Below are 21852 nucleotides of genomic sequence, written 5' to 3' on the forward strand. Positions count from 1 at the left end.
TTATTAGAACACAGATATCTAACCCAAACCCATCTACCTAGACTGTATTAGAACACAGATAACTAACCTAAACCTATCTACCTAGACTGTATTAGAACACAGATAACTAACCCAAACCCATCTACCTAGACTGTATTAGAACACAGAAAACTAACCCAAACCTATCTACCTAGACTGTATTAGAACACAGATAACTAACCCAAACCCATCTACCTAGACTGTATTAGAACACAGATAACTAACCCAAACCCATCTACCCAGATTGTATTAGAACACAGATAACTAACCCAAACCCATCTACCTAGACTGTATTAGAACACAGATAACTAACCCAAACCCATCTACCTAGACTGTATTAGAACACAGATAACTAACGCAAACCCATCTACCTAGACTTTATTAGAACACAGATAACTAACCCAAACCTATCTACCTAGACTGTATTAGAACACAGATAACTAACCTAAACCTATCTACCTAGACTGTATTAGAACACAGATAACTAACCCAAACCCATCTACCTAGACTGTATTAGAACACAGAAAACTAACCCAAACCTATCTACCTAGACTGTATTAGAACACAGATAACTAACCCAAACCCATCTACCTAGACTGTATTAGAACACAGAAAACTAACCCAAACCTATCTACCTAGACTGTATTAGAACACAGATAACTAACCCAAACCCATCTACCTAGACTGTATTAGAACACAGATAACTAACCCAAACCCATCTACCCAGATTGTATTAGAACACAGATAACTAACCCAAACCCATCTACCTAGACTGTATTAGAACACAGAAAACTAACCCAAACCTATCTACCTAGACTGTATTAGAACACAGATAACTAACCCAAACCCATCTACCTAGACTGTATTAGAACACAGATAACTAACCCAAACCCATCTACCCAGATTGTATTAGAACACAGATAACTAACCCAAACCCATCTACCTAGACTGTATTAGAACACAGATAACTAACCCAAACCTATCTACCTAGACTGTATTAGAACACACAACTAAACTCATCTATCTCCTCTCTGAAGTGTGCATGTGTAACAACTTTAATTTGACCTTGCACTCCTTCTAAATAATGCCATTTTTAGGAACTTTCTCAAATGGTCAAGAATACATCATTTAGTGCATTCTGTTCGTAACAGATTCTAGTTTTGGGAACAGAAAACTGTATTGAGATCAAATGTTTCATCGATTAAGAAATGAGCAGAATGTTGGCCCAGTTTCATCTCGCTCCATCTTCTCCCACTGCTGGCCACTGGGCTTCCTCTCATCACCATATTTGGTAGTGAGTGGAAGCCCCCACCGGATGCTTCAGGTTTTTACCCCATGTGACACATCAGTGTTTCCCCTTTTACATGTGCTAGGACTGTAATGCAAGGTGTACTCAGGGCTAAAGTCACCAAGGACCAGAAACACCAGTGATCTGTCATACATGGGTGGTTCCATAAAAACAAAACCTGTTTTGCGAATTGACATAACAACAGAAAACACAAAAGAAGAGGATTAAGAGGTTTTGCTCATAACTTGGCCTCACAAAAAAGGATACCGTAACGTTGAGTGACCAGAACTGAAGTAACAGGTAAGAATGTAATATATGTACATAACACCTGTACACCCAGTTTTCTACAGATTATTTCACGTGCAAAAGACACTGAAAAGTAATGATTAAAGAATGATAATAGTAGTAACTTTGCCCTCTCACAGAGTATAACACTGGCTTATGAGTGATAAGTAAAAGTGACTAACTAGCGAGAACAAATACATTTGATGGCAGATATTACAAATGTCACATTTACATTTACCGGTAATTTCATTTCAAGTTCTTCCAATTCTACCTCTTAATATCAATATCTTTGGAACAGGCGCAGTAAGACCTGAGCTGTGTTCGAATACTCATACTAACCGCACTAACCATACTATTTGTGACGTAAATGGAGTATGTAGTATGCTTATTGGTCATAGTATGGATATATTTAGCATGCCAAAAGTTCCCTGATGTTGTACTACATTAGCCAAAATACAAAGTAAACAAGCAGTGGACACTATTTCCGTGCTTTTGGGGCCCATAATGCAATTCTTCAGAGAATGGGCGTGGCTTCACAGCATTTTCAGATTTTAAGAAAATTGCAGAAAATATGTAGCTGAAGTCCGACGAGAGTGGATACAAATTCATTGCTTTAACTTATTACGACAAATGTTAAGAAAATGTTGAGCAATGTAATAATGTAATGCCTTTTGAAATAAGTGACGTTACATGTTATGTTGGGTGACAATTTCTTAGGTACGCTAGCCTTACGAACCGCATAGCATATCATTACAGCAGTTGATTGTATGTACTGGTATGTTAGCTAGCTACCTAACGTTGGTTGGCTACTAATACATTGAACTTGCCAGTATATTAACTATATGTGTCACGGGTGCTGAAGGTGGGTGTGGTGCAGGAATCAAGCGCAGGACGCAGAAACTAAGTCCAAAAGATTTTAGTGAAATATTCACGTAGTACACGAGCACAACAAGCCCGGAGGCGAAATAAAGGCGCACACAGGCGTCAAACTAAAGGCGCACTAACATGTGCGAACACCTCTCCAAAACAACGGAGGGAAACACGTAGCACAGAACACCAAACAGAAGCGTAATCACACACAACACCTGACACACACAACGAGCACTAAATAGGACACTAATGAGCACTAACTAGAAACAGGTGTACAACATCAAGACAAAACCAAACGAACATGAAACTTACAACGGTGGCAGCTAGTACTCCGGGGACGACGACCGCCGAAACCTGCCCGAGCAAGGAGGAGGAGCAGCCTCGGCCGAAACCGTGACAGTACACCCCCCTTGATGCGCGGCTCCAGCTGTGCGCCGACCCCGGCCTCGGGGACGACCAGGAGGACGCGGAGCAGGGCGCGTGGGATGCCCCCGGTGGAACTCCGACAGGAGAGACGGGTCTAGGATGTCCCTCTGCGGCACCCAGCACCGCTCCTCCGGGCCGTACCCCTCCCACTCCACGAGATACTGGAGACCCCCATCCGGCGTCTTGAGTCCAAGATGGACCGAACGGTGTACGCCGGAGCCCCCTCGATGTCCAGTGGGGGCGGAGGAGTCTCTCCTATCTCACCTTCCTGGAGTGGACCAGCTACCACCGGCCAGAGAAGAGACACATGGAACGAGGGGTTAATATTCTTATATTCAATAGGCAGATGTAACCTATAACACATCTCGTTCAGTCTTCTCAGGACTTTAAAAGGCCCCACAAACCGCCGACCCAGCTTCCGGCAGGGCAGGCGGAGGGGCAGGTTTCTGGTTGAGAGCCAGACTCGATCTCCAGGTGCGTACACCGGCCCCTCACTGTGGTGGAGATCGGCACTCGCCTTGTGTCGACGGATGGCCCGCTGCAGGTGGACGTGTGCAGCGTTCCACGTCTCCTCCGAGCGCCTCATCCAATCATCCACCGCAGGGGCCTCGGTCTGGCTCTGCTGCCAAGGTGCCAGAACCGGCTGGTAACCTAACACACATTGGAAGGGGGTTAGGTTGGTAGAGGAGTGTCGGAGAGAGTTCTGGGCCATCTCGGCCCAGGGAATATACCGAGCCCACTCCTCAGGCCGGTCCTGGCAACACGACCTCAGAAACCTACCCACATCCTGGTTGACTCGTTCTACCTGCCCATTGCTCTCCGGGTGGTACCCCGAGGTAAGGCTCACCGAGACCCCCAAACGCTCCATGAACGCTCTCCAGACTCAGGAGGTAAACTGGGGGCCTCGATCAGACACTATATCCTCGGGTACCCCGTAATGCCGGAAGACGTGGGTAAATAGTGCCTCTGCGGTCTGTAGGGCAGTAGGAAGACCCGACATAGGGAGAAGACGACAGGCCTTAGAGAACCGGTCCACAACGACCAGGATGGTGGTATTCCCCTGCGAGGGGGGAAGGTCTGTCACAAAATCCACTGAGAGGTGGGACCATGGTCGTTGTGGAACGGGCAGGGGTTGTAACTTACCCCTGGGCAGGTGTCTGGGCGCCTTACACTGGGCGCACACCGAGCAGGAGGAGACATAAACCCTCACATCCCTGGCTAACGTGGGCCACCAGTATTTAGTGCTAAGACAATGCACTGTCCGGCCAATACCCGGATGTCCAGAGGAGGATGACGTGTGAGCCCAGTAAATGAGTCGATCCCGAATCTCGAGCGGAACGTACTTCCGACCCACAGGACACTGTGGAGGGCTAGGGTCGGCACGCAACGCCCGCTCGATTTCAGCATCGACCTCCCACACAACCGGTGCCACAAGACAAGACGCCGGTAGTATGGGAGTAGGCTCAACGGCTCCGTGTCATACCGCCGGGACAGCGCATCTGCCTTACCGTTCTGGGACCCAGGGATGTACGTGATTTTAAATATGAACCTGGCGAGAAACATACTCCATCGAGCCTGGCAAGGGTTCAGTCTCCTCGCTGCCCGGATGTACTCCAGGTTCCGATGGTCAGTCAAAATGAGGAAAGGGTGTTGAGCTCCCTCAAGCCAATGCCTCCACACCTTAAGGGCCTGAACTACAGCTAACAGCTCCCTGTCCCCGACGTCATAATTTCGCTCCGCCGGGCTGAGCATTTAGAATAAAAATCACAGGGGCGGAGTTTAGGTGGCGTGCCGGACCGTTGAGAGAGTACGGCCCCTATACCGGCCTCAGACGCGTCCACCTCGACCTGAAAGGGTAAGGCGGGATCCGGATGCGCCAACACCGGAGCCGACGTAAACAGGTCCTTCAGTCTCCCAAAGGCCCTGTCCGCCTCAGCTGACCACTGCAGGCGCACCGGACCCCCTTTCAGAAGGGACGTGATGGGAGCTGCCACCTGTCCAAAACCCCGGATAAACCTCCGGTAGTAATTCGCAAAGCCCAAGAACTGCTGCACCTCTTTGACAGTGGTTGGGGTTTGCCAATTACGCACGGCTGACACATGGTCCACTTCCATTCTCACCCCTGACGCGGACAACCGATAACCCAAAAAGGAGACCGACTCCTGGAAAATCAGACATTTCTCTGCCTTGACATACAGGTCGTATTCCAACAGCCTCCTCAATACAAGACGCACCAGGGCTACATGCTCGGCTCGGGTAGGCGAGTACACTAGAATGTCATCAATGTACACGACCACCCCTTGCCCCTGCATATTCCGGAAAATCTCATCCACGAAGGATTGGAAGACTGATGGAGCATTCATCAACCCGTATGGCATGACGAGATACTCGAAATGACCCGAAGTGGTACTAAACGCTGTTTTCCATTCGTCGCCCTCCCTAATGCGCACCAAGTTATACGCGCTCCTGAGATCCAGTTTTGTGAAAAACCGTGCTCCGTGCAATGACTCCGTCATGGTCGCAATCAGAGGGAGTGGATAACTGTATTTCACAGTAATCTGATTGAGACCACGGTAATCAATGCACGGGCGCAACCCTCCATCTTTTTTCTTCACAAAAAAAAAGCTTGAGGACGCGGGAGAAGTGGAGGGCCGTATGTATCCCTGTCTCAAAGATTCGGCTATGTAAGTCTCCATAGCTTTTCTCTCCTCTTGAGACAAAGGATACACGTGGCTCCGTGGGAGCGCTGCTCCTGCCTGGAGATCAATCGCACAATCCCCCTGTCTATGAGGAGGCAACTGTGTCGCCCTAGCTTTACTAAACACGATAGCCAAATCCCCATATTCAGGCGGAATGTGCAGTGCGGGCACTTGGTTTGGACTTTCCACCGAAGTCGCCCCCACGGAAACACCCAGACATCGCCCCTCACACTGAGCAGACCACCCATTGAGAGCTCTCCGTTGCCACGAAATGGCAGGGTTATGGGTACTTAACCAGGGAATTCCCAGCACCACCGGGTACGCAGGAGAGTCGATCAGATATAGCTGTATAGTCTCCTCATGACCCCCCTGCGCACACATCCTAAGTGGCGCTGTGATCTCCCTAATCAACCCCGACCCCAACGGGCGGCTATCTAAGGCATGAACGGGAAAAGGCTTGTCAACAGGCAGGAGAGGAATCCCTAAATCTAAACAAAACTTCCGATCAACAAAATTCCCAGCTGCGCCTGAATCTACTAGCGCCTTATGCTGGGAATGAGGTGCAACCTGTGGAAAACGAACAGGTATACAAAAGTGCACAACAGAGAGCTCTGGGTAAGTGGGGCGTCTACTCACCTGGGAAGGCTCCCCAGTGCGTGGCCTGTTGTCTCCTCCCTCTGGAAACCCTCCCCAGCACCTGGCCGCAGTGTGCCCTCCACGACCGCAATTGGTGCAGGGGACAGGCCCCCTCGGGCTCCTCCTCCTCCTTTCTCTAGCGCCAGCACCCCCGAGCTCCATAGGGCTCGGCTCGGAGGTGCTGGAGGGTGGAATGGACGGACCCCACTCGGGACGTCCACGGGTGGCCAGCAGGGTGTCCAGACGGATGGACATGTCGACCAACTGGTCGAAGGTGAAATTGGTGTCCCTGCAGGCCAACTCACGTTGAACGTCCTCCCGTAGGCTACATCGAAAATGGTCGATGAGGGCCCGTTCATTCCACCCTGCGTCTGCCGCTAGAGTCCGGAACTCCAGTGCGAACGCCTGTGCGCTCCTCCTCCCCTGTCTCAGGTAGAATAGCCGCTCCCCCGCCGCTTTGCCCTCAGGTGGATGGTCGAACACGGCCTTGAAGCGACGGGAGAACTCCGCGTAGGAGATGGTGGTGGCATCCATCCTCCTCCACTCGGCGTTGGCCCATTCCAACGCCTTGCCCGTGAGACAGGAGATGAGGGCGGAAACGCTCTCGTGTCCCGAGGGCACCGGGCGTACAGTGGCCAGGTAGAGCTCCACCTGCAGGAGGAACCCCTGACACCCGGCAGCTGTGCCGTCATACGCCCTCGGGAGCGAGAGCCGAATCCCACTGGGTTCCGGACCTGGGACTGGTGGACCGGCCGATGGGGGTGGCAAGGTAGGTGGAGGTGTGGGTACCCCTCTGGACTCCCATCGGTGCAGGGTGTTGATGACATCCTGTAGAGCGGTCCCCAGTTGTCTGATCTGGTCATCCTGGCCGCGGACATGCTCCTCCAGCGACTCAGTTGTGGTCGTTGCTCCTGCTGATTCCATATATATGGTGTGTGATTCTGTCACGGGTGCTGAAGGTGGGTGTGGTGCAGGAATCAAGCGCAGGACGCAGAAACTAAGTCCAAAAGATTTTAGTGAAATATTCACGTAGTACACGAGCACAACAAGCCCGGAGGCGAAATAAAGGTGCACACAGGCGTCAAACTAAAGGCGCACTAACATGTGCGAACACCTCTCCAAAACAACGGAGGGAAACACGTAGCACAGAACACCAAACAGAAGCGTAATCACACACAACACCTGACACACACAACGAGAACTAAATAGGACACTAAGGAGCACTAACTAGAAACAGGTGTACAACATCAAGACAAAACCAAACGAACATGAAACATACAACGGTGGCAGCTAGTACTCCGGGGACGACGACCGCCGAAACCTGCCCGAGCAAGGAGGAGGAGCAGCCTCGGCCGAAACCGTGACAATATGCTATCTAACTAACTTCCCAACGTCTATTGACTTTATTATTCACGTCATTCTTAGCTTAGCTAAGTGGAATAGTCGTTGTGCGTTCTCAATGAACATTGTTAATGAAGTCGTAAGATGTCTAACTAGTCATTTGTGATGCTAACAAGCTAGCAAGAACTTGCACAGCAACAGCATCAACTTCCGGTAGACAGGCAAAGTTCTAGTATACTCAGCTGTAAGGATACCGTTCGTTTACAATATACTAAAATGAACTAATAGTATGTAGTATATACTCATTAAGTATGTAGTATACAGTATGTTAGTATGGGTATTCGAACACAGCACTGGTTTCTTGTTGAAATTAACTGTCCCCTTCTACTTCCTTCTTTCACGTCATTAGATGGAAATCACATGACCTACACACAAAGAAGACAATCACCTTTTCTGTTATGTTTCTGCTTGTTTTGATGGTAATCTTTGCTTTGATCTTCGGCATTCCCAAATCAAAGGTGAGATATTTAACATTTTAATCAAATAAATAAAACAAAAATATATTACATATTCAATTGTCAATGTTTGCCACTACAGTAGATCAGTGTTTCCAAACTGTAGAACAGGTTGCCATAAGTCTAATCAGTGGAAACGTTTCCAAAAAATTTCACCGTTACAGGATGGAGAAACTCAGAATGGAGGGATTCAAGATGGAGGGATGCAAGAGATTCTACCTCTAGACATGGTCCGTTCTTCTGTTGATGACAAATATGATGGTTGCAGAGGTCTAATGTTAATGGAGGTTGAAAACATGCACCTCTACAATGAGTTAAACACTAATCCTCAATTCAACACATCCTGGAACATAGCAAAACCACATGCTATACCACATGGAGACCTTTTGAAAACAGAGCATTCCACTGCTATCTATTTGTACGCAAAAAATCTACCCAGATTGAATTCCAAATCGATCTACCTGGACTTTAACAAAGCAGTTCAAGAGGGCAATTCTGCATACGTGACATCATTCATGTACCATGCACTGCATTTCTACCTGACTGATGCCATTCAGATTCTTAGAGAAAGACAAGGGGCATGTAAGGAAGCCTTTCACAGAACCAACAAGAAGTTTGATCTGAGTGTTCTCAACCACGAGATCCGTTTCGGCACCTTCGCCGCAAGCTCTTTGAGATCCGACTTAACCAACTTTGGGAATGTGTCTTGCTTTGAGACCCACACTTGCTTTGGCACTGAGCTAACTTCTTACTCAGCCTTTCCTGAAGATAAATAATTTTCAATTCCACCATATGAGATTTTTGAAGTCACCAAAATCCAGACAAAGTCACCAGTGAATAACCTGTTGTGTAAAGTTGTCTGTACACTAAAGAGCAAAGGAGGAGACAGTGATCTGAATTGCAAATTGATTTTGAGTGGAGGTGAATCCACTGCCGAGATGAAACCAAAGAGAACCAGCCACTATCATCACATACACATTTGAGTGACATTGTGGCTGACATGATAAAGCTTCTTTCACATTACACCATTTTCAAAATCCTTCAAATGTCCTTATGTGCTTGACTCTCATGCATAATGGCTGTACAAAGAAATGATAAGTTAGTAATGGCTTTAAAGCTTGCTTCACATTACATGGTTTACAAAATCCTACAGTTTTATTACCTTTCACGCTATGCAAGTCTTGACAGGATTGCACGGTGTCCTGTCAAGTCTAATCTGAAATGAATTATACCAGACATACTGACTCAAGGTCAGTTCTTAATGGGTTGTAAGAATACCAAGAGTGAAAATAAAATAAAACTGCGAGGGCTCTCAGGCTGAGAGAGAGAGTTGGGTGAGAGAGCACTGAGAAGGGTTAGTCGTTTCCTTTGTCTGTGAAGTAAGGGGCCATAAGCCTCTCAGAGTAAGAGTGCTGATTTAGGATCAGTTTCGCCTTTTAGATCATAATGAATAAGATTACATGGACAGGGGATCCTAGATCAGCCCCTGAGCTCCATACTGCTCAATCAACCAATCACAACCAGGAGAGAACAGCATGAAGTTGAGTGGGAGAGACAAAACAAAGATGAATGATATAGCTACAGCATCAATCCTAAACACGTTTTCATGCGAGTGATATTCTGTCGGTTTTTTAAGTACATTGTTCAACTGGCAAAACTGGTTTGAGAGACTCAATGAAGCATAACCGACACACGTTGATAACGTGTAAGAACACTTTAGGCCAAAGGTTAAAAGAGAGAAACGACTATATGTAGGGTACTGTCTGGTATGTTGTTCTACCATAAGAAAAAACACACTGGCCGTGTCCGACTCCCCAAACTAACAAGTAGGCTGATGGATATGCGAAAATACAACGTTTTATAGTATGTGACATTTCTAATATTGAGTATGCTTTAAATGCCAGGATGTCACTGCATGCTATTGAGGAAGAGAATTGTCACTTCAGACCCAGTTGATAATCAGCTGACAATAAGTTAAGTGGAGACACTGTACCAAGATTAGAAGATGTATTCTCAGTGTGGGTGAGCCTAGTATGTTAGTATTTGTGGCTTACTGCATCCATTTTAACTAGACTGTACATTCTAAATAGCCTCGTAATAACCAGACAGATTACCATGTAGTGAAACATTAATGTGAGAGATCCGGCTGGCTTGCGAGACTACATTCTAAATAGTACGTTGTATGATCAGAACTCAGTAGTTTTAGTAAGTAGTAGGTAAGACCGATGTCGGACACGGTCTATGGGGTTTGTCTATGAGGCAGGTTGACAATAAACATCAAATAGCACAACAATCAAGGATAGATTTTACATATTGACCTTTTTTTAATTGATCTGATAAAGGGGTTTTCATATTCATATGACTGTCTCACACTTATTTAGGAGTTGGATTCTGGTGAAACAAACGTTTTATTTGGTATTTGGTATTTTATTAGGATCCCCGTTAGCTGTTGCTATAGCAGCAGCTGCTCTTCCTGGGGTCCACACAAAACATGAAACATGACATAATACAGAACATTAATAGACAAGAACAGCTCATGGACAGAACTACATAAAAAAATGTTTACGGCACACGTAGCCTACATATCAATACATACACACAAACTATCTAGGTCAAATAGGGGAGAGGCGTTGTGCCGTGAGCTGTTGCTTTATCTGTTTTTTTAAGTAGAGGGTTGAAGATGATTGACAGATGCTTTGGTCTAGGCAGGCTGTAGTGACATGGAGCATTCTTCACATTTACCAGTAGAGGGCAGCATTTCAATTAACCAGCTAAAGTAATGATTGACCGAGAAAGCTTAGACTAGGGTTATTCAAATCCAGTCTCACACAGTAGGGATCAGTTCAGTGATTGCTTAAATTCAACACACCTGGTCTTCCAGGTCGGTTAAATTTAAAACAAGAAGTTCCTGCGGCGCTCCAGGAACGAGTGCCTATAGGGCATGTCTGGTGGTCCCTCTCCTCAGGGACCACCAGACAACCCTCTCCTCAGGGACCACCAGACAACCCTCTCCTCAGGGACCACCAGACAACCCTCTCCTCAGCGACCACCAGACAACCCTCTCCTCAGGGACCACCAGACAACCCTCTCCTCAGGGACCACCAGACAACCCTCTCCTCAGGGACCACCAGACAACCCTCTCCTCAGGGACCACCAGACAGGAACACCTGCATCAATTAGTCAAGGGGTTGATGGTTAGTAGACTGAGTCAGGTGTGTCAGATTAGGGCTAAAACTAAAATGTGAAATGTCTGGTGGTCCCTGAGGAGAGGGTTGGGAAACCCTGGACTGGGGGCCTCAAGCTTCACTGTAGTGCTGTATTCCTTTATTCTGGGTGATTGATTGATTCAAGTGGTATTTTGGCTTTTAGTATTCAAGGCCTGAATCAGTCCCTGATTAGAGGGGAAGGATGATGATGATGAGTTCAGCAGTGTGTTGATGATGTTAGTCATGTTCTCACATAGATCAGTATGAAAGAAGTGTGAACAAACAACTCTCAGAAGTCACTTGGTGTTTACTGCATGCATGTGTGTGTGTGTGTGTGTGTGTGTGTGTGTGTGTGTGTACGTTTGTATGTGTGTGTGTGTGTGTGTGTGTGTGTGTGTGTGTGTGTGTGTGTGTGTGTGTGTGTGTGTGTGTGTGTGTGTGTGTGTGTGTGTGTGTGTGTGTGTGTGTGTGTGTGTGTGTGTGTGTGTGTGTGTGTGTGTGTGTGTGTGTGTGTGTGTGTGTGTGTGTGTGCGTTTGTTTGTATGTACAGTACTGGACAAACATTTGCACACACCTACTCATTCCAGGGTTTTTCTTATTTTTACTATGTTCTACATTGTAGAATAATAGTGAAGACATCAAAACTATGAATTAACACATATGGAATCATGCAGTAACCAAAAAAGTGTTAAACAAATCAAAATATATTTTAGATTTCAGATTCTTCTAAGTAGCCACCCTTTGACTTGATGACAACTTTGCACACTCCTGGCATTTTCTCAACCAGCTTCACCTGGAATGCTTTTCCTACAGTCTTGAAGGAGTTCCCACATATGCTGAGCACTTGTTGGCTGCTTTTCCTTCACTCTGCAGTCCAACTCATCCCAAACCATCTCAATTGGGTTGATGTCGGGTAATTGTGGAGGCCAGGTCATCTGATGCAGCACTCCATCACTCTCTTTCTTCGTCAAATAGCCCTTACACAGCCTGGAGGTGTGTTGGGTCATTGTCCTGTTTAAAAACAAATGATAGTCCCACTAAGCGCAAACAAGAAGGGATGGCCTCTCGCTGCAGAATGCTGTGGTAGCCATGCTGGTTAAGTGAATTCTAAATAAATCACAGACAGTATCACCAGCAAAGCACCCCCACACCATCACACCTCCTCCTTCATGCTTCACGGTGGGAACCACACATGCTGAGATCATCCGTTCACCTAGTCTGCATCTCACAAAGACACGGCGGTTGGAACCAAAAATCAAAGATGGAAAGAATTTCCACAGATTAACTTTTAGCAAGGCACACCTGTTAATTGAAATGCATTCCAGGTGACTACCTCATGAAGCTGGTTGAGAGAATGCCAAGACTGTGCAAATCTGTCATCAAGGCAAAGGGTGGCTATTTGAAGAATCTCAAATATAAAACATATGTTGATTTGTTTAACACTTTTTTGGTTACTACATGATTCCATACGAGTTATTTCATAGTTTTGATGTCTTCACTATTATTCTACAAGAAATGTGTGGCGTGGTTGAAAAACGAGTTTTAATGACTCCAACCTAAGTGTATGTTAACTTCCGACTTCAACTGTATTTGTATACATATAACAAACCCTAACCTCAACAAAGCAGTTAGAGAAGGAAGATATGGGTATGGAACATCACTCCAGTACCATTCCCTGCACTTCTATCTAACTGACGCCGTTCAGATTCTCAAACAAAGTCAAACAACATGTAGGACCACCTACCGTAGAACCAAGGTGTATTTTGATCGGAATGTTCTAAACAAAGAGATCCGTTTCTGATTCTTTGCCTCCAGTTCTTTAAATAAGTCATTACATATTTTTGCAACACGTCCTGCTTTGAGATCAACACAGGTGTTGGTGCTAACCTGACATATTACTCTGCCGATATCAATGAGTGAGGTTTTAATCCCGTCCTATGAGGTCTTTAGAGTCACTGATGTCCAGACAAACATGTGGTGTGATGTCATCTATACACTGAAGAGCACTGGAATATCTAAGAGCAACATGAACTGCAGATGGGTTTACAATGGAGCAGATCCAAACCTGAGAAGCAGCTTTGATACATTAATCAGAGCATCAGATACAGGCTACATAATGCTCTTTATTGTGTTGATAACTACTGTATATCACTAATCATTCCATCCAGAAACAATGATGCAATTACTACAATGATGAGGAATCTAAACCACTTTCCATATCTTGGTTGTAATGATCCTGTTAAGAAAATCTTGCTTTGCTTGTAAATGTATGTTTTTCTTTCTTGACATTGTCATTGTTTAAAATATTGAAATAAAGGAGCCTATAAATTTGCCCTGCAGCTTTTGTTGAAAGCAATAAAGAAAAGCATTGAGAATGATTACATCTCATGTCATCTTTATACACTGTAGATCTGTTATTAACCTATAGAGCCAGCTCTCTGACCAAGTATCAGTAGATCTTTTCAGACAGTCTGCAGACAGGAAACCTGAAGTCTTCTACAAAACTATATCGGGCTCCAGTTCTGGTAAATTCACCACTAAGATCATTGTAACTGAATGAAGAAGATGATGGTCACACATCCTCAAAGAGCCACAAACATTTTCAGAAATGTGGTTCTGTTTAAACTAAACACACCTTTTCCTGGACATTTGCCAAATAGCAACCAGTGGTCATCCATAACTTTGTTACAACCTGAGTGACCGTAATCATGACTGACCAGTGACCACACAGTGCAGTGGGAGAGTTTGGGGTCATGGAGTGTATGTCTGTTAATGGGACTGTTTATCTCGGTAGAGATACCTTATAAAAGAGGCAGGCAACCCTGGTCCTGGAGTTCCATAGACACATGATGTTTTTGATTTAACCAACCTGGAAGACCAGGTGTGTTGAACTTAGGCAATCACTGAACTGATCATTTAGCTCAGTTGGTCTGGTGTGGAGCCTAGTTGGGGCAACACCCTGCGGCACTCCAGGAACAGGGTTGCTGACCCCTGCCTTATAAGGTGGTGGAGTAATGCAAACCGTTGAGTGTGGAATGTGAGCTTTCTGACACAAGCTCTATTGAATGGCTATTACACCTAAAAACAAGTCAGTGGCCTTGTGGTTAGAGTGGATTTGACCCAGCTACCTTTCGGTTACTGTCCCAACGCTCTTACCCACCAGGCTATCTAACTACATGCACAATGAGGTGAACACAGTCTACCTCCCACGTGAGAAAAATACAAATTCAGACTTCAATAATGCCCTGAACAAAGCAGGACAAAAGGCCAAACCATCTATCCATGAACTGAAAAAAGAACATTCCATGGCTATATATGAGTACACAAATGAAAAGCCCAATATCTACCTGGACTTCAACAGACAAGTTAGAGATGGTAGATCTAATTATGGGACAGCATCACTCCAGTACCATTCCCTGCACTTCTATCTAACTGAGGCCATTCAAATGCTCAAACGAAGTCAAACAACATGTATGACCACCTACCGTAGAACCAACGTTTATTTTGATCAAAACGTTATTAACAAAATTATCTGTTTCGGCAGCTTCGCCTCGAGCACTCCAGACCTGAAAATAGGCAGAGATTCATTTGGAACGACGTCCTGCTTTGAGATCTCCACATTTTGGAGCTGACATATCATATTACTCTGTATTTACTGGAGAGAGAGAGAAGTCTTAATTCCTCCCTATGAGGTATTCACATCCAGACGAAGTCACAAGAGAATAACTTGTGGTGTGAAGTCATCTACACACTAGTGAACACTGGAGTTCAGAGTGACTTGAAGTGCAAGTTGCAAAATGGAGCAAAATCAAACATGAGAAGCAGCTTTTCTGCATTCAACCGCACATCAGGAAAAGGCTACATAATGCTCTATATTATGTTGATAATTACTGTATATCACTGATCATTCCCCCACTAATGTACAATTAAGTAATCTGTCAAAACAAAAAGGTCACGTTCCTTCTTTCAGTTGTAATGATCCTGTTAAAAACTGTTTAACCCACATTGCTTGCTCAGATTCAGATCAAGGTTATATTTCTTGATATTGTGTAGTAATTTGTTGACATTGAATCGAATTGTAATTTGTGATTTGTTGACATTTGTTAGCATGTACACTCTGTTTGTTTACATTCATCTGTACTGTTGTAAATGTTACCCACATTGTTTGCTTAGATTGTTAACATTTCTTCTGCCAGTGAATTGGCATTTGTTGTCATGTGCATTGCAGCTTTTGTTAAAACCAATAAAGAAAAGCATTTAGTATTATTACATCTCCTGTCCTATTTATCCACAACCTGCACATCTGTTATAAATATATTAATTTCAGCTCACTTGAAGAAAATTAGTTTGTTCTCAGGTAGAATTAGAAGTGGCTACAAAGATATTTAGATTTAAACTAAGATGAAACTATTTCTAAATATTTGTAGAAATAAATTAAACTAATGGCTTCGAAATAAACTTGATGCAGCAATTCGACCATGAAGGCCTGATTCACACAGTCTACTCTGAACAGTTGATGTTGAGATTTGTCTGTTACTTGAACTCTGTGAAGCATTTATTTGGGCTGCAATTTCTGAAGCCGTTAACTCTAATGAACTTATCCTCTGCAAAAGAGGTAACTCTTGGTCTTCCATTCCTTTGGCGGTCCTCATGAGAGCCAGTTTCATCATAGCGCTTGAGGGTTTTTGCGACTGCACTTGAAGAAACTTTCAAAGTTCTTGAAATGTTTTGTATTGACTGACCATGTCTTAAAGTAATGATGGACTATGTGTTATTTGATAGTTTTGATGGCTTCACTATTATTCTACAATGTAGAAAATAGTAAAAATAAAGAAAAACCCTTGAATGAGTAGGTGTTCTAAAACTTTTGACCGGAAGTGTCTATATATTTTTACACATATTGCTACAGTTATTGTTATTTATGGTGGTAATACATTTTGTTGTTGTTAATTTTAATAGTGGGAGGGTCTGCACATTTTTTGAGAGTACAAGGGGAGGGTCATGTGAAAATATTTTTTATGTGGGGGAGAGGGGTGATTATTATTTTCTTTTTTGACACCTCTAGTTAGCAAGACAGCACAAACAGATCTGGGACTCAGGCTAGGAAAGAGCTAAACAGCAGTCAGAGGTTATGAGTGAAGTCACCCTGATGACTGACTGGTGACTGGTATCATTCCATATTTTCCTAATGTGATATATTTTATTAAATATTTTAATGGACAATTAAGATTTTCTATTTTATTCTATTCTGTCCTATTCTATTCAAATTAGGATACTTGGTTCTGCGACAATTTTTTTTAAATAAGCTGTGGTGTGAAGTTCTCTACACAGTAGTGAGCATTGGAGTTGCAAAATGGAACAAAATCAATCCTGAGAAGCAGCTTTTCTTCATTCAGCAGAGCATCAGCTATAGGCTACTTAATGCTCTTTATTATGTTAATCATTCCTGTATATCACTGATTATTCCACAACCCCCCACCAATGTACCATGAAGTAATCGGAACTTTCCTTCTTTCTGTTATAATGATCCAGTTATAAATAGTTTAACCTGTAATGGTTAGTGTTTTCCTCATCACATCGTATTATCATTTGTTGACGTAATGTCTTGAACATTTTATGAGTTAATATAAGTTAATAAATTAATATTCACCATTATGTTACTGATAACCTCCACCCCATCAATAGTGTGTTTATATTCACCATTATGTTACTGATAACTTTCAAATGAATCATTAGACATCGTTTTACAGAGCAGTAACACTTAGTCATGGCTTTGAAATAAACTGGAGGCCAAAGAGTAACAAGTAGGCTGGCTAACCAGAGAGAGAAGATGTGGCTGTCAGAGGGAGGGAGGGAGGGAGGGAGGGAGAGAGAGAGAGAGGGAGGGAGGGAGGGAGGGAGGGAGGGAGGGAGGGAGGGAGGGAGGGAGGGAGGGAGAGCAGGAGCAGGGTTAGTAGTTTCCTGTGTCTGTGAGGTCAGAGGGAGATGGGAGGGAGGGAGAGCAGTAGCAGGGTTAGTAGTTTCCTGTGTCTGTGAGGTCAGAAGGAGATGGGAGGGAGGGAGGGCAGTAGCAGGGTTAATAGTTTCCTGTGTCTGTGAGGTCAGAGCTCAGCACTGCAAAGTCTATCAACCACAACGAGGAGAGAACGGTCTCGTTCAAGGCAGACTATATTGCAGTCAGGCTGCACACAGCAACCATTGGGCATTAGATTGCTATACCATATGATTTGGTTAACTGATATGTTAAACACCAATCCAGGCGTTGTGAGATCTGGCAGGCGACATCAATGTAGTCAGCCTGGAACGTTACCAATGTCATGAGTGGGGTTGGAGGAGAGAGGGGGCGGGACTTGGTAATGAAGGAAGCGTTCAGCAGCCATCGTGTTGACTAGCAGAGACAACAGAGGCAACATGGTGGCAGTGAACTGTCATAACGTACTGTCTATCCACAGGTTACTTTGACACTAACTGTTGCTTTGACACTACTATAAAACACAATATCTCTAAGACATGGAAATGATCATGAATATCTTAAGTTTATAACTTCCCTGCCTGGGCTGATGAGACAGTGGATTGCGCAGTCAGATGGAACAGAGTAAAGAGTCATTTTAACGTCATAGATTTAGCCGGTGGTAACTTGTGGAATAGACACCGGCTGGAATGCGCTTTTAACCAATCAGCATTCAGGATTATACCCAACCGTTGTATAAACATATATAACTGTTAGATTAGGTGCTACCTAAACAGTGGCTGAACTCCATCATAAACTCCACAGTCAGTGGCCCTATGTTACCAAACAATATGGCCATAGTCTCAATCTGTTTCCTTCCTTTCCTTGTCTCCTTTCCTTGTCTCCTATCATTTGTAACCACCACATATCTGACAGACCTCACCATATGAATGCAATATGATGGAACCCTATCAACCTACCAGTCCTCTCACATCTCAGTCATAACAAAGGAATGGAACTCTATCAACCCACCAGGCCTCTCACATCTCAGTCATAACAAAGGAATGAAACTCTATCAACCTACCAGTCCTCTCACATCCTAGTCATAACAAAGGAATTGAACACTATCAACCTACCAGTCCTCTCACATCTCAGTCATAACAAAGTAAAGGTAACAACCATAACCAGTAGTATTAGAATACTGCCTAAATCATAACCTGGACATTGGCATGAGAGACAACAGAATAGCGAATACACACACTAATGTACCTGGAGGCCTTTAGTCTTGACATGGTGCATTCTGGGCAGAAGAGGGCAGTGTTTAACTCAACCAGCTAAAGGAATGATTGGCAGAGACTATACCAGAGGTAATCAACCCTATTTCTGGAGCGCATCAGGTACTGCAGGATTTTGTCCCAACTAGGCTCCACACTGTATGTGTGTGTGTATGTGAAGGGAATGGGGGATACCTAGTCAGTTTCACAATTGAATGCATTCAACCAAAATGTGTGTTCCACATTTAACCGAACCCTTCTGAATCAGAGAGGTGCAGGGGGCTACCTTAATCAACATCAGGGAGCAGTGGTTGTTGGGGTTTAACTTCTCAAGCAGAGAAACTGCAGATTTTCCACCTTCACCGGCTCAGGGTCAAACCAGCAACCTTTCGTTTACAGCCCAACGCTCTTAAACACTAGGCTACCTGTGTGGGTGTGTGTGTTTGTGTGTGTGTGTGTGTGTGTGTGTGTGTGTGTGTGTGTGTGTGTGTGTGTGTGTGTGTGTGTGTACTGTACTAAAGGGCTACCTGTGTGTGTGTGTGCGTGTGTGTGTGTGTGTGTGTGTGTGTGTGTGTGTGTACTGTGCTAAGGGGTTTGTGGTTTGAGGGGTACTTGTGCCTGTAGGTGCCTGTTCTCAGCAAGAGAGGAGGGACTGTGAAAATAACCACAAGAGCGCTGGTATAACAAGGCTCCCAGAAAGCTGAACATTTCAATGCTGATTCTGTATCTTAAAAGACATTTCATCTCATTACAAGTTGCCATTGGACCAACATATTCTGACATCATGGCAAGACACAAGATCCTAAGCTTTAACTGTGAGTATTTCATCCAGGCTTGGACTATGGGTGTGGACTCCAAGATGGTAAGATATTACACGATTTTGAAAGAGAGAGGAGAGAGAGAGAGAGAGAGAGAGAGAGAGAGATGAGAGTGAGAGAGAGAAGAGACGAGAGAGGAGAGAGAGAGAGAGAGAGAGAGAGAGAGAGAGAGAGAGAGAGAGAGAGAGAGAGAGAGAGAGAGAGAGAGAGAGACAGAGAGAGAGAGAGACAGAGAGAGAGAGAGACAGAGAGAGAGATAGAGAGAGAGACAGAGAGACAGAGAGAGAGAGAGAGAGAGAGGATAGAGAGAGAGAGAGAGAGAGAGAGAGAGAGAGAGAGAGAGAGAGAGAGAGAGAGAGAGAGAGAGAGAGAGGTATTACAGTATTACATTTTTTATTAGATATGTATTCGTTTTATTTCTTATATATAAATAGTATTATAGCTATTATTTTTATTGTTGTCACTGTTGTTTTCATAACTGTGTGTATCACTTTGCTTTGGCAACATTTATGAATTTGAGAGAGAGAGAGAGAGAGAGAGAGAGATAGAGAGAGAGAGGGGGGGAGTAGAGAGAGAGAGAGAGAGAGAGAGAGAGTAGAGAGAGAGAGAGAGAGAGACAGAGACAGAAGAGGAGAGAGAGAGCATTTAAATGTATTTAAATATATAAAACCTTTCCTCTGTTTTTACACGTGTTGCCTGTTTTTTACCCCTCCATATTCTCTGAAGGTTAATCTCCATCAGCCTGGACTGAATTCCAGCCATACCCTTAGACATGGTCCCTAACTCTGTTGACGACATGTATAACGGCTGCACTGAACAAATGTACAACAAGGTGCGGAAGGAATATCTTCCAAATGAAAAACAGAAATGTAGCGATCTTCAATGAATCCTGGAAAAAGGCAGCAGGGTGTGCAAAAAATGTGAAGGACAGATTCAAAAAGGACAAGTCCAAGTACAATTCTAAAGACAAACTTACACATGATCATATCAAGGCTATCTGTGCTTACACAGGAGGTCAAACTAAGATGTACCCAGTGTTCAACCAAGCAGTCCGGACCAATAGAAAAGAGTACACAACCTCCTTCCAGTTCCACTCCCTGCATTTCCTGTTGACTGACGCCATTCGCCTCCTGAAACTAAACCAAAAGACCTGTCACACCACATACCGGAGAACCAACTTGGAGTTTGGAGGTGAAGTTAACAAAATAATCAGATTCGGTTTCTTTGCCTCCAGCTCTTTCCTAAAGAACTTGACACATTTTGGAGAGAAGTCCTGCTTTGAGATAAAGACATGTTTTGGCGCTGATCTGAAGTCCTTCCCCAAAATGGGGAATCGTGAAAAGGAGGTGTTGATTCCACCGTATGAAGTGTTCAAAGTTACTGCCGTGCTGAAGAAAAAAAATGATAAAAACCTTTGGTGCGATGTTGTGTACAAACTAGAGAGTATCAAACCCCCCAAGAGTAACCTGAATTGCAACATTTTTAAGAAGCCAATTATTAATTAAGAAAAATCTATGTTGATCTTGAGTAATTGTCCCTAAATAGGATTGAAATCAAACAGCCAGGCTGCTTATCCTTCTTAAAGTAAATAAAGCCAAACAATGTGTTTTCAGTGTCTGAAGCTTTTATTGTATTAGGTTGATTTGTTCATTGGTGGATGTTACATACAAACCTCATCCTGACTACCTGAAATAGTGATTATTAAGATGTTTGTACTAGCCTGTGTATCATACTCCATAGGAGACTTTAAAACACTTACATGCCTTCTGGAACTTCTGGCAAAATAAAGAAAGAAAATCACTGAGCTTGACTACAGTACGTCTAATCCTTTTTATTTGAACTTTCACTGTACTACATTTAGACAAACTAATGTTACAACATTAAATGGGCCACTGATTAAGATATAATATAACATACCACAAGTTGAATTGTTCAATAAAGTGATACTGGAAACTATCAATTGCTGGGGGGAATATTTACTGTAATTTCTTTCTTAGTGCAGCAATAGCAAACAAAGGGTTACAAAAATGTCATCAAATGACTAAATATTACCACTAGCTTCAACTTCACAAAACGCCCCGCCCGGATTGGCCCACAGGCATCACCAGCTGATTCTCATAAGAGGTGGAGCCCCGCCCCTGCCGTCCTTGATTGGCTTCGAAGTTTATACTAGGGGCCTCAAGGTTTGCCATAGTGCTGTTTTCCTTATTCCTCATAGCTGATTAATTGGTTGGTTGATTGATCGACTGATCGATAAATCAATTGATTGATTATTGGTATATTGGCTGTTAGTATTCCAGGCCTGAATCAGCCCCTGATTAGAGGGGAAGGATGATGAGGAGGTTTAAGGGTCTTTCTGTACTGTTACTATGGGGAACCTTTTCTCAGTACCAGCAGTGCTGCTGCTGTTGTTAGTCATGTTCACACATAGCTCAGTATGTGTGAACAAACAATTCTCAGAAGCCATGTGGTGTTTCCTGCCTGCCTGTGTGAGTGTGAGTGCGTGTGTGAGTGTGGATTGTACTT

At 44.2% G+C, this 21852-nt stretch overlaps 1 protein-coding gene and 3 pseudogenes across 4 annotated transcripts in view; 3 read left to right on the plus strand and 1 right to left on the minus strand.

Moving 5' to 3' along the window:
* LOC311110201 (uncharacterized protein) overlaps positions 1–21852 on the minus strand; it is a gene marked incomplete at both ends in the record, with an annotated part of 397005 nt that overhangs the window by 147278 nt on the left and 227875 nt on the right. The window lies entirely within an intron of this gene.
* Positions 1528–9061, plus strand: LOC311110175 (ecto-ADP-ribosyltransferase 5-like; annotated as a pseudogene). Its single transcript has 3 exons — positions 1528–1606; positions 7973–8081; positions 8243–9061. The product of its transcript is annotated as an ecto-ADP-ribosyltransferase 5-like (transcript).
* On the plus strand, positions 14461–15188 carry LOC311110177 (ecto-ADP-ribosyltransferase 5-like; annotated as a pseudogene). Its single transcript has one exon. The product of its transcript is annotated as an ecto-ADP-ribosyltransferase 5-like (transcript).
* On the plus strand, positions 19293–21089 carry LOC311110255 (erythroblast NAD(P)(+)--arginine ADP-ribosyltransferase-like; annotated as a pseudogene). Its single transcript has 2 exons — positions 19293–19370; positions 20053–21089. The product of its transcript is annotated as an erythroblast NAD(P)(+)--arginine ADP-ribosyltransferase-like (transcript).

This window comes from Coregonus lavaretus (assembly GCF_964263955.1).
Source record: "Coregonus lavaretus genome assembly, contig: SUPER_35_unloc_2, whole genome shotgun sequence".
NCBI lineage: Eukaryota > Metazoa > Chordata > Actinopteri > Salmoniformes > Salmonidae > Coregonus > Coregonus lavaretus.